The following is a 13,900-nucleotide window of genomic DNA, read 5'->3' as shown; positions in this document are numbered from 1 at the left end:
TGGTATATCCATTTTCAGTTTCCTGAGAATTCTCCATTTTCTGTACAGTTAGACTTCTCTGTTTTCTATACTGGATAAAATAATTTTCATCCCCACACAGAAATATTCTAAGGTGTCCATTTCTCACAATCTCACCAGCATTTTCTTTACATTCGTGAGGAAAGGCATTTTAACTGAGAGGCCTCATCCTAACTTCTTCTCATCGAGCCAGATGATCTTCCATTTCACATTTATAAGTGGAAGAATGAAAGAACTGCTTATTTATTTTTAATAGAGGATGTTCAGTTATTGCAGCACAATTTTTAGAAAAGCCTACCAAAAACTTATGTTCCATTGTATTTCCTCTGCCGTTAATATTCATTTGATTATTTAGGATACTTTGAAAATTTGTGGAAAAACTAAAGTTGAAGTTAACACTGAATTTAATCATAATGTTAAAAATGTTAACAAGCCCCACTGGTGTACCTGATTTAGTTTCAAGCGTAAGCTCTTCACTGTAGACTCTTACAGGAGACCCAGCTAGTGTTCCTGGCTCACAGAGTTGGTGAAGCATTCCTGTTTTTTAGGAAAAGACAGTGAAATAAGTGAAGGTCTCTGTCTTGCTAGCATGTGTGTGTGTGTGTTTATCCCTCTGCCTTTACACATAATTTTTTTTAAGTTTCTTCTTCTTCTTCTTTTTTTTTTTTTTGGAAAGTCAGATTTACAGAGAGGAGAGACAGAGAAAAAGATCTGTCTGCTGATTCATTCCCCAAGTGGCCCCATGAGCCATAGCTGAGCTGACCTGAAGTCAGGAGCTTCTTCCTGGTCTCCCACAGGTGTGCAGGGTCCCAAGGCTTTGTTCCATCCTCCACTGCTTCAAGCAAGGAGCTGAACTGGAATTGGATCACCCTGCATACAAACTGGCACCCATTTTGGGGTTCCAGCACATGCAAAGGCAAGGATTTAACCATAAGGCTATTGAGCAGGGCCGAGAATATGTATAATTTTTAAAAGGAGGTTTAATTTTGTTTTATAAAAAATACCATATAGAAAATATTCAGTGACAGCAACAAATTCTTATCTGTCAATACTCTTCTGTCTGCATTATGAGACAAAAAGCCATAGTCTGAACGTTAAGGGTTAGAGAATATATCCCATGCAAATGACAAAACGTTAACAGTAATAGTCATATTTATACCAGATAAAGTAGGCTTAATTCAGAAGGAAATACCATATATTAGGGAACAAAACAGTAAAGACAAAAGTACTTGCAATCATCTTTTGCCTCTCTTTTTATCTTTTTTGTCTTGATGGGTTCCTGTATATTTTCGTGTAGGTCATTACCATCTCTTTGTTTCTATTGCATGATTCCCCTAAGTCTATCATGTGTATCTCATCTGGAATTGAATTCCTTGGTTTTTTCTGATTTTAGGCAGACTTGATTTATTACACATGTTTTAATTACTACTTTCCCAATGCAGTAATCTTCATTGGCAATTTATATTTTGCAACATTAAATGTATTATCACTGCTTCTTTTGTTAAGTTGTTTTTACTGAGCAGCTCACTGTTAGTCCAGTAGGTTTTCCTTTATACGTAACTGGATCCCTTTCCTTCATTGTCTATAGGATTCACTTCTCACATCTAACTTGTGACAATTTGAAGATAATCAGTTTTGCAAAAGTCTCTTTTGGGTTGACTCAATTTCAATGTATATTGAATTTTGTGAATTTGGATACACTTTTTTTTCAAGTTGGCTGTTCTGTTTCTCCTTTTAGCAGATGTAATTTCTTGTACCCCTCCCCTAAAATCTTACAGGATCAACTGAAACCCCAACAAGGTAAGCTCTCTTTAAATAATTCCTTCTGGAGACCGGAATGGTGGTTAAAACAATGCTGAGGCAGATTTTAAAATGGTTCCTTTTACTCGTGTGCTGGAAACAGAATATATTTCTGTGATGTTAACTGAAAAGCCAACAGTGCTCCTGCAGTAGTACTCAGAAACAAAACAAAACCAAAAAACCAAAAGCACCTTACCGGGAGTCCTGTGACTGGGAACCCCTCAAGTTTCCATCCCTTTTTTTCACCCGAAGGGATTCTTCAGTGCATCCCCAAACGTGCTGGTGTGGCACTGCGTTGTGCCAGCGAGCCAGTTCCTGTTCCAGCTTTGCCACCCCCATCCAGCTACCTGATTATTCCCCGGGAGAGCAGCAGAGGATGACTCGAAACCTTTGGGTTCCCACACCCACAAGACAGGCCCCCCAAAAGCTCCTGGCTTCAGCTGGTCTCAGCTCTGGCTATCACAGCTCTTTGAGAAATGAATCAGTAAATGAACGATCTTTCTCCTTGTTTCTGTAACGTGTCTGATAATGAAAATGAAATGAATCTTTGAAAAAAAATGTCCCAAACTTGTCACTGGTTTCTGTGGCTAAGGCTGCTTCTGGGGATCTGCTCTCACTGGTTGACAGCCATTGAACTGTGCTTCACTGTGAATGCATCCATTGGAGCATGACTCATGGACCTGTGCATTATTTGCATTTTCAAATTGAAAATGCCTTTTCTTAGAGACCATTTGGCACAAGTAGATTTTAGTTGAAAATATGCACATTTGACTAATTTTCATGATTCAATTGCAAGATGATTTGATATTCCTCCTTTATGTTCCTTCTTAGATATCAACTGTAGCAGCTGTTAAGGACAACAAATGGGTAAGACAGAGGGGTTTTTGCATGGAATTAAACTGACAGGGGAACATTTACTTAGCATGCAGATCCAGTTTTTTTTTTTTTCAGTATCCAGCATTACAAAATGTTTTAAATTCTATTTCAAGGCCATAAATGTAATAAGCTTATCAGTTTTGAAGCAAAACCTTGGGCCATATTTCTTAAGTATGTCACAAGATGAGAATACAGGCTCTGGATATTTCAATTTTTAAAAAATTCAATTTGATCATATAAATAAGTAAAAAGAAAGATTGCCCTGAGCTAGGTGTTTTTTTTTTTTTCCTTTGCCATCAAAGTTTTCAACTTATTTTCGCCATCAAACTCTTTTTACACATCTCTGTCAGAATGTACACATTAACATCAATTGAGTAAGGAAAGAGAAGAAAACCTTTTGATTTGCATTTCTCTGAAGTAAACTAAAGCAAAGCTTGTTTTACAGAAATGTTTGCATGATAATTGACAACAAAATAATATGTGTAATTTTGCAAGCAATTTGTAACCATAGCTTGATATTCCCTTGATTTGTGTTCATTATGTATGTTCTCATTCTCTCTCTTTCTCTCATCTTATTCTCAAATAGACTCTATACGTTACTGTGAAATATAAGCTTTGATATCTGTTCTGCCTCTTTCTCTTTTTGACTATACCAAAAAAAAAAAAAAAGAAAAGAAAAAAGAATCTAACGCTCCTGAGGCTCATTTTTCTAATCTCTGATCAAAGGATGAAAATATTCAAACAATCACTATGCGTAATGAGTGAGTATACGCATAGCTTGCACAATATTATAAAAAGTGTATATATTTAGGCTACTTTCTTTTATTTTTTTCTTTAAACTTTTATAGTTTGTAATTATTCAATTTATTTGAGAACCAACGACTTAATGCACGACTAACCATATTGGTCAACAAGTAAAATCGGATCACTTTCCACAGAAATATAGACCAGGAATATTAAATATAACCAAATTATATGACATCAGTTTCATTGATTATGACTCGGAAATTTTTTGTGTGTGTTCTATAGCAAATCAAGGAAGGCATAACTTTTGTGGATTTTTCAGGGAGTGGTTTATCTCAGTAAGCAAAATGGTCTTCAGTTGCATCTTTTTTGTTGCAAAGACAGGATTTTATTATTTATGACTGAGTAGAATTTGGCTGTGTATGCATGTGTGTATCCAGTTAATACAAATCTGGGTTGATTTCATACCTTCTCTATTTTGATTAGGGCTACTATAAAAATGGGGTTTCAAATAACTCTTGCTTATGCTATGTTCTTATTCTTTGAGCAAATTCCAGGGAATGAGATTCTTGGATCCTGTAATAGATTCACTTTCAGACAGAATACAGATCATCATGCTCAAGAGTAATAGTACATTCCCGGGATGTATAGCTAACATGATTTAGATTATTGGTAATTGATAATGTAAATGTAGGCATAATCTTGTACATGTATACAAACTATGTGATTATTTTAATTCATTTTATTGTGAATATTTCTAATTGTTTCTTTTTCAGCTCAAGTTGAGGTTTAAAGGGCTTATGTGATTGTGTCTTCAGATGTTAGAAGTCCATAGGAAACCAGATTTGGGGATCTTTATCATATTTCTAAAGTTCCTTTCAGTAACATCTATATTCTGATTGTTAAGCTAAAGAAAACATGTATATATCACATAATGGGAATATTGAGGCTGTTTTAACTTTTCTTTGAGAGATTACTTACTTTGAAAGTGATAAAAATATCCTTTTTGTACTGGGTTCGTTCCCAGATTGACCACCATGGCAAAGCCTAAACCAGGAGCTGAGATCTTAATCCAGGACTCCCTTAAGGGTAGCAGGTGCCTAAACATTTAAGCCATATTCCACTGCCTTTCCAGACACAAATTGCACATGCATTAACAATTACTCAAATCAGCACTCCATATGGCATGCCAGCATCACCCATTGTGACTTAATTTGTAGTACCACAATGCTGTCCCTTGGGACATCATTATAAAACTGTCTGCAATAGAAATAATAACACTGTATAAGTTAATTTGTAGTTTTATCACAATCAGTATAATCAATATGTAGAATGCCTCATAAAGTTTCTTCAAACCGTTTTACAACTCCTTCCCATCCTACATTGAACCCTAAGAAACTAGCAGCATGCTTTTGGACACTATTAGCTTGTTTAGTCTAGGATTTTTATGCAAATAATATAATGGAGCACATATTCTTATTTTTTTGCACAGGGCATAGATTTTTTTAGCTTTATATAAGTCTGAAAATCAACGCTTTATATTTTCTTATGTGGCTCTATTCAACCTAAAGTCAATTAACATTTGAGAAGTTCCTTTGAAATAGGTTGCTTGGAGGACTAATGTGTAGGATTTCTAAGGATGTGTGTTTTAAATCCCTTTCAGGCGTAGAAATGTAGTGGCTGCATTAAATAGGAATTATGGGTTTTGTTTAGTTTTCAAGAAACAACTGTACTGTTTTCCAAAGAATTTGTGTCATACAACATTTTCACCAACATTGAGAGTTCCAGTTTCTCTTAAGAAATTTTCATGTTGCTTTTATCTTTTTAACTGTGGACATGCTAGTGTGTGTTGTGCTATTTCAGTGAGTTGCTTTGCTTTGCTGCTTGTTGATCATGCTGGTTCAATGACTTGCCATTTGTACATTTTAATTCATGAAATGACATCTTTTAAAGTATTACTTTTCTAAGATATCTGGTTCATCTCTTCTAATTTAATTTTTATATACTGATCATACAAATCTTTTAGGATATAAACTTTCACATATATGTACTTGTCCATAAAGTGCATTCTTATGAAATAAAAACAAACAAAAAACTATTAGAGAACAAATTTGTTCATTCTGGTGCAGTCCAAGTCATTAACTTATATTTATATTGATCCCAGTTTAATCTTACCAGCTCTCTAAGAAATATCTGCTTGGAACACATTTGTATCAGTTTTTCTTCTGTTATCTTCTAGTAATTTTAGAATTTTAACACTACATTTCTGGACTAGGATCATTCTGATTATTTTTTCTCTCATATATGAGATAGAGTCAGGTTACTGTCAGGTCATTTGCATATAGTTGCTATTAAGTTGGTGGGCTATTTCTGTTTCCCTGGAATTTCCATCTGTCTGTTGAAATTGATTAAATTAATGGGAGTGAATCTATTCCTATGCAATCATTTTGTTGCCCTAATTTGTACTCTTCTGGCTTTAAAAGAGTGTCATGCTGTGTTGCATATTACAGGTTCATGGCACCTCTTGAAATCAAATAGCATAAATCACTTATATTTTTAGATAGATTTTACCTCTTCTGTTTCACATAAATCAGACTATCAGTATCATCATGCAACTCAGCTGTAATTTTGACTTGTAATGAATTGCATTTTGTGGGATAATCACAAAAGTACAAATTATTCCTAATATGCTGGCTGAAATCTCTGAACAGAGTCTTACCAGAAAAACTCCACAAGTTCTTTCCTCAGCTTACTATAGATACAAAAGCCAGGAACCAGTTGCAGTTGCTCTCATTCATGGTCATGTTTCTCAGCTTTTACAAATCCTTGGCTAATATTGATTAGAAATCATATATTGCAACTTTTAATTTTTTTTTGTTCTGCTGGTGGGTAGATATCTATATTCACACATGCATTATTGAGTTTCACTCTGAAACATAATTTAAAAAAATCATTAATATCTTTTGTGGATTATATTTCAGCTTCTGTTACACAAAACCCAAGGGCTTATCAACCTATCACTGTGCTGTGCCTTTGCAAAATCAATATCCTTGGCTGTACTCTAGCTTATGTTCTGTGATTTACAGTTTCTCTCCCATTTTACGGGTCAGGTAGCATTCTCCATCCATTGAGGTGACCAGAAGTGTCTCTCCTACTGCTTCAAGTCAGTGCTTTCCTTTGCCTTACGTATTTCCTTCTTCTTTCCAGTCTGTCCTCAAAGCAATCTAGAAAGGAATGTATAGATATCTCTCATTCTTGCTCTGGTTCTCTTTCTAGATTTCTGGATGCCTTCATGGTTTCCCGCCACAGCATTCTAGCCTATAAGCAATGTTTGTGCTGTGTTAGGGAATAGTAAGATTTATTCCCTCTGTTTCCTCTTTCCCAAGAATCACTCTCCTGAACTTCGTGATTTCTAGTTTCTCAAACTTAAACTATTTTAGTTCAATGTTTGCTTGGATACTTGCCTGCTTCAGGTAAATGGCAAAATTTAATCTCCACTTCCTACATTTTACTCCAAACAGAAATCCTGTTTGTAGCTGCAGTGATAGGAAGAAAATTTAGAAGCATCAATAGTTGCAGATATTTTGTAGTTATGAGGAAACTAATAGATGAAACTGTTGACAATATTTCCTGCTTTCCATATCAATGATGCACTTTAAAATTTCATTAAAACTGTCAGAAATAATAAATGTTTAAATGTATTACTATCCAATCAATACTATCAGATTCAAAAGAATTTTTTATAGGTAAAATATAAGAGGCAAACGGGATACTTTGTGATTTTTTTAAAACATATGAGAAAATTATCTGCTAAAAGTCCATAGGATATCAATAAAAAACTAATAAAACATTCCTTTGAAAATATAAAATCACATATATGATGCAGAAGTTGGAAACAAATTTGTTAAAGTTTATGACAGAAAGTGGAAGAAGAAAAGTTCTCTTCAATTCCACTGGGTATTTTTACAGTCGATTTTTTGCCAGTTATGTGTAACTTTTATATGCTGTGAACATGGCTCCTGCGGTCGTCAGAAATTAGTGTTCAGTTGCCATTAATAGACGCTACTTCAGACCCCTTGCTTTGAAAAACATCACTGAATGTTTTAACAGCATGCTTCAAGGGCATCCATCTACAGGAAACCAAAAGGCATTCAGGAAAAACATACAAATATCTGAATGGTCTTGGTGAGAATTTACCTGAACATCATTCAAAGTAATTTCAATTCCTGCTTGGTTGATTAATTCTGGAGGAGCAAGAAGCATGATGGTGCTCAAGACCTGTAAGTACACAGCCCGAATAGGAAGTGCGCCGTGGAGCAAGTGGTTAAGGTCCTCACTTGGCACGCCCTGGATCCCATATGGGCGCCGGAATCATCGGACGGAAGATCTTCCTCTCTGTCTCTCCTCTCTGTATATCCGCGTTTCCAATAAAAAAATAATAAAAATAAATCTTTAAAAAAATTACATTTTCTTTTTTGTATGTTAAGCATAAATAAATGTATTTGTTTATTCATTATCTTTGCTGGAAACTCAGATATACAGAGAGGGAGAAAGATAGTGAGGAAGATTTTCTATCCACTGATTCCCTCCCCAAATGGTCACAATGGCTGGAGTTGAGCTGATCTGAAGCCAGGAGCCTGGGAGCTCTTCCAGGTCTCCCACATGGGCAGAGGGTACTAAGACTTTGGGTCACCCTTGATTATACTTCCATGCCACAAGCAAGCAGCTGGATGGGAATCAGGACCACTGGGATTAAAACTGGCGCCTATATGGGATCCCACTGTGTGCAAAGCGAAAACTATAGCCACTAGGCTACTGCACCAGACCCTTGTACAAATAAATTTCTGAAATTAGAAGATTAATATTGGGGTTATTTAACTCTGAGGTTTAGATTTTTATTTAAAAAATAGCCTATTTTTTCTTTGTGCATCTGTGACTAATTATCCTAAAAGAAGGAAACATTATATCATAAATTATATTACTGGTTTCCATAAAGTTTCTAGGAATTTCAGAGAAAGCAGAAATTCATGATTATATATGCTAGAATTATCCTAAGCAATATACTAGTTTTAGCGATCATAACTTCTTAAATCAATCATGTTCTCTCTCTATATATATATACATGTATAATATATATATATATATATACACACTAATTATTTGGAGTAGCTTAAGATAAGCAATCCTCTACATGAAATTATTGGTCTAAGAAGAATCTTTGACCTTATCCTGACACAGTGGATATTCATAAGGCCAGAAGCTGTTATCAGCCCTTTACTTTATTCAGTCATCTAGATTGAATGTGGACGCTTTAGTTCTGTTTCTTTGAGGCTCTCTAACCACATTACTTTAAGAATACATTTAATACATGCATTAAAATGCACATAATAAAATACTCTATGAGCAGAATGAAGCTGACTAACAGGGCAGACTCAGACGCTAAAACACAATAAACAATCACTTCGTGTGGAACCTGTTAAATGCTAGGTTGCTATGCTTTAACTAAAAACGTGAGTGAGGGTTCATTAGCTTCTTGGCACTTGCTGTGCATGAATGAAGATGTTTTCAAACTACTTTCCACCAAAAGATTGAATACACCTAATTCATCATTGGGGGTCCATTTCTAGCATCCATTATGCAGTGGATGTTGACTCAAGATGCAGGCTGTGAAAATTATTGATGTGCCCACCTGTGGAGTGTGGGCTTCCTAATTATAAATGCTGACCACCCAAGGAGACCATCTGCATGATTAGGTCCCCTCAATGACCTTAGAGTCCAGGCTAATATCAGTGTTCCCTGCTCATTCACATGGTCAATATGAAAAAAAAAATCCATGTAAATGATACATATTATACAGTTGCACATCTATTTAATCATGTTTTCAAATAATAAATTAGATCACCAGAACTGACATATGAAATCCGCATTGTGTATCCATTGGCTATACAGGTAGATTTCAAAATGTTCATGGAAAAATTAAATTTAAAATTTTCTTGTTCAGTGCAAAGATTTTGAAATCTATGAGTACTAATACAGAGTATATAAATTGACTTCTAAAATTAAACACCAGACTAACCTAAAACTGAGAATACAGACATGACAATCATACTTGTCTACACGGATCATCCTCCATGACAAGTGTCCTCAAATTTCAAAAACAACAACAAAAATTAAATGTATACCTTGCATTGTAGCCTAGTGGTTAAATCCTCACCTTACATCCTTTGGGATCCCATATGGGAGCTGGTTTGTATCCATGCTGCTTCACTTCCCATCCCTTCGCTGGTTGTGACCTGGGAAAGCAATAGAGGACAGCCCAAAACCTTGGGAACCTGCACCTACATGGGAGACCTAGAAGAGGTTCCTGGAATCCTGGCTTCAGAATGGCTCAGCTGTAGGCGTTGTGGCCACTTGGGGAGTGAACCAACGAACAGAAGATCTTTCTGTATCCTGCATCTGCTTCTCTCTGTATTTATGCCTTTATAATAAAAAATAAATCTTATGAAACAATTCCTGAATGCAAGATGCTGTTTCACAGAAGCAGTGTGGGAAAGGATGGTTTACAATACCTACTCAATCAGTTACATTAAGAAAAATGGCTGCTCCTTATAAAATAATAGCAGCTGATATTAATGAAAGCTTACCTATTTCAGATACCAGTCCTTGATTTTTATTTGTATTAGTTTATTCTTTCCTCAGAAAAGGTCTTAAAGGAGATTATTATTTTCATATGCAGATAACACCACTGAAACAAAAATCTATTTAGTAACTTAGCTAAATGTAGACACACAGGGATATTGATCAAAAACAATTCATACCTAATTCAAACATTTTCTTGCTAAGGTGACTCAGCAGTTTCCCTTTAGCTATGAATATTATAAAATGTAAAATAGATGTTTAAAATGTTAAAAGATTTCAATTCCTATATAAATTAGACATTCCGTGCTCAAATACACTTAAAATAAAACAATTTACAAATTCGGCATGGTGTGAGATTAAGAGCAACAACAAAAAATGGTGCTGAAATTTGTTGTTGATGATGTTGTTGTTGTTGCTTTCCTAACTCATACCAGTTGTTGAACTTGTTTCATGGTTTCTCAATTACGGAAATGTATAGTGATAGAGTGCTGGGGTCTATCATATACAGATGCCGGGGTATAATGCAACATGCATCCCTGCTTTCAGATGAAAGATGGATTCCCAATGAAACTGTTGGACATGTGTAGACAGTGAGATGCTGGACTATTTGACATCATCTGTACCAACAATGTTGGGGTACACTTAAATAAGAGAGTGATAGAAGTATGATTCCTTATGAAGGACTACACCATTATAGTAAAATGGGGATAATCTGTCAGAGGGGCAGACATCGTGGCTTTACGTTAAATTTAGAGAGCTCTGTGCAACGAGGATAGTGTTCCTGGTCTGATTGTGCACCACTGCCTTTTGCTAATTTTTGAGATTTTTGTCAATCAGCAATCTCATATTTTCATTTTCTACTGATCCCCCAGAATAGGTAGCCAGCCCTGTTTCTGCTGTTTTGATCAGGCAAGGGTGTGATAGGTATGCAGATATGATCAAAGCAACTCCTCGGTTACAGTTATCAAGATATATAATTTGAACCAGTGACTGCAGGGGTGCAATTATACTAAATAGGAGATTTAATTTGCTATTTGTAAATAAATTATTGAGTAAACAAGAAATAACTTAGTTCATACTTTTCTTTTTAAAATATACATCTTTTTTATTAATTACATTGCATTATGTGGCACAGTTTCATAGGCTCTGGGAATCCCCCAACCCCTCCCCACACCCCATACTTTTCTTTTGAAGCATAACTCAAGAATATGTCAGTTTTCATACTTACCATAAAAGGGAATATTATGGATTTAAACTTAATCCTATAGCCAAAAGTATTATGTGAAGTGTGAGACTTTTCCATTGAACATTTAGAAAATAAAGACATGATGCTTAGGAAATAAAATTGTGAATAGAATATATTGGTAAGTATGGTAATTATTATTGACAGATATGAATAAGATGTTATTTTCAGTAACTTATAATGCACACTGTTAATATTGAATCATTGTATGAAAACTGAAAAACATAATTAAACTTACCATTTCATACATCTACTAAAAAAATACAACCATCATGATTACTGGGTTAAAACATTTTAGAAATAAGGAAATCAGGGAAACTGGAAGCAAAATTATTAAAAAACATTAATACTTCTTATCTGATAAGTGAAAATGAGCAAAAATTAATTTTTGGAGTAATGGTGGTTGATTTCTTAGTACATTTAACAGAAAGAGAAAAAAATATTTTGAAGTCCTGTGTGTACCTTCCAAGCATATTGAGTAGCTTAAAACTACATTTTTGGAATAATTCCTGTATTTGATTTCGCTGCTACAAGCCAGATAACCTGGCAACAGTGTCATTTGGGACACATACATTTCTTTTACAAATAACTAAATACAAATTTTACGGTTGGATTATTTGCCACTTTATGCTTATTCAAGTTTTATTTGAAGTTATAGGATATATGTGTACATGATTACTTTGATTTTTAACATTTAACAACTTATCTTCCAGCATACCGAGTTTACTCATCTGAGACTTACTTTTTCATTTTCACCTACATTATCTCATTCTTTTCCATCTGAATCCAAAGTTCAAGTGAAAACTTTACAGAATAAATAAACGAAACTACATATAAATATGCAGTAATCCTTGTGGTTCTTGAAAATTAACTGTTGTCATTAATTCTCATTTGTTATTTTGAAGTTTAAGATTCCAGTGATTTCTTTGTGGAGTTTAGCCAGAATAAGTGCTGTTCACCACAATGTGAAACAGCAGCAGATACAAATCACTGAATTAACTCAATGCAGTCACTAAGGATACTCACATTGTGATTAGAACTGCACGATATAAACATATTAAAGTAACTAAAATGATGTAGTAAGTCAAACCCCTTGAAATTGTTTAAGTTTCATTAATTTCAACAGATTTCTATAATTATAATCACAGTCATCTTTAAAGACTATTGTTGCTGTCCTATAACAAAAGTCTTGGTGCACAGAGCTGATAATCACAGACACAAACTACTGACTGATGAGCAAGAGCCAAAATTTATTAACAGCAAAAGACTTAACGACACACACAGCCTTAAGGAGGAATGGTTTGCAACAGGATGTGATTTATGTGTACACAAGCAAGGAAGGTCAATCAGTGAACAGTATGCTTTTCTTGAAGGATAGCAATAATTAAACAGTATACACATGAAAAAAAAAAAAAACATACTTCTCTTTGATCTAGTACCAAAGCTTGAGGCTCAGGGAGTTCCTCCTCCCAACTCCAGCTACTTCCAACATGTGCCCTGAATTCTAAGTGCTTTCTTAAAAGATGAGGGTTTTGCAAGGGTGAGGTTTCCTGTCTTCCTATAAATTCCTGTCTTCCTACATACTACACTTGGCAACCTTACCTAAAATTTGTCCTAATACAAGAAATACTCCATCCAGGACCTATTACTGTTTCATGACAATTAAGAGACGCACAACATTGGTTCCTATTGCTGAATAAAAAACAACATAAAAAGGTTGATGGTAAGTAGCAATCGTATATTAGTACTCTGGTAAAATTTAAATCATTGGAAAAGAGAAAACAACCATGTTACGATAGAGATGATGTTAAATTTCATAGATTATTAAATAAGTAAATGACTTAACAATATAGAAATCATAATATGGAAGTAGAAACAACATCCGTAGAGAATTAATGATCTTGAAGAGAATCACAGATGAAGGCTTCAATGAGTCAAAACATCCAGTAGAAAGGCTTGTAAGCCAACTTGGTAAGGCAGAAGAAAGAATACCTGATCTAGAAGACAGGTCTTTTTAAATATTTCAGTCAAAAAAGGAAAAGATAGAAGACTGGAAGTAGTATTATTGCATATTTGTGATGCATCAAATGGTTATGCGATGCATATTTAGAGAATTCCTGAAGGTATTGGAAATAAAAAAAAGTCCCAGAAAACTTAATGAACTAGCAGAGTGTTCTCCAATTTGGAAAAGACATAGACATTCAAATACAGAAGGCACAAAGAACACCATCTAGGTATAATATGAAAGGATTCTCACCATGACCTATGTAGTCAAAATTTCAAAAGAAAATAATAATAAATTTAAAAAATGATCTATTTCTTAAGATTTATGTATTTTTGGATAGCATAGTGGTTAAGGTCCTTGCCATGCACACGCCGTGACCCCATATAATCCCGGCAGCCCCACTTCTCATCCAGCTCCTTGTTTGTGGCTGTGGAAGCAGTCAAGGACAGCCCATAACCTTGGACTCTGCACCCACGTGGGAGACCCAAAAGAGCTCCTGGCTCCTGGCTTTAGATTGTCTCAGCTCCAGCCATTGTGGCCGCCAGGGGAGTGAATCACCAGATAGAATATCTTCC

The sequence above is a fragment of the Ochotona curzoniae genome, unplaced genomic scaffold (genome assembly GCF_017591425.1).
Source record: "Ochotona curzoniae isolate NIBS_2020 unplaced genomic scaffold, NIBS_Ocur_1.0 contig_3190, whole genome shotgun sequence".
Classification (NCBI taxonomy): Eukaryota; Metazoa; Chordata; class Mammalia; order Lagomorpha; family Ochotonidae; genus Ochotona; species Ochotona curzoniae.
This window is presented reverse-complemented; position numbering follows the sequence as displayed.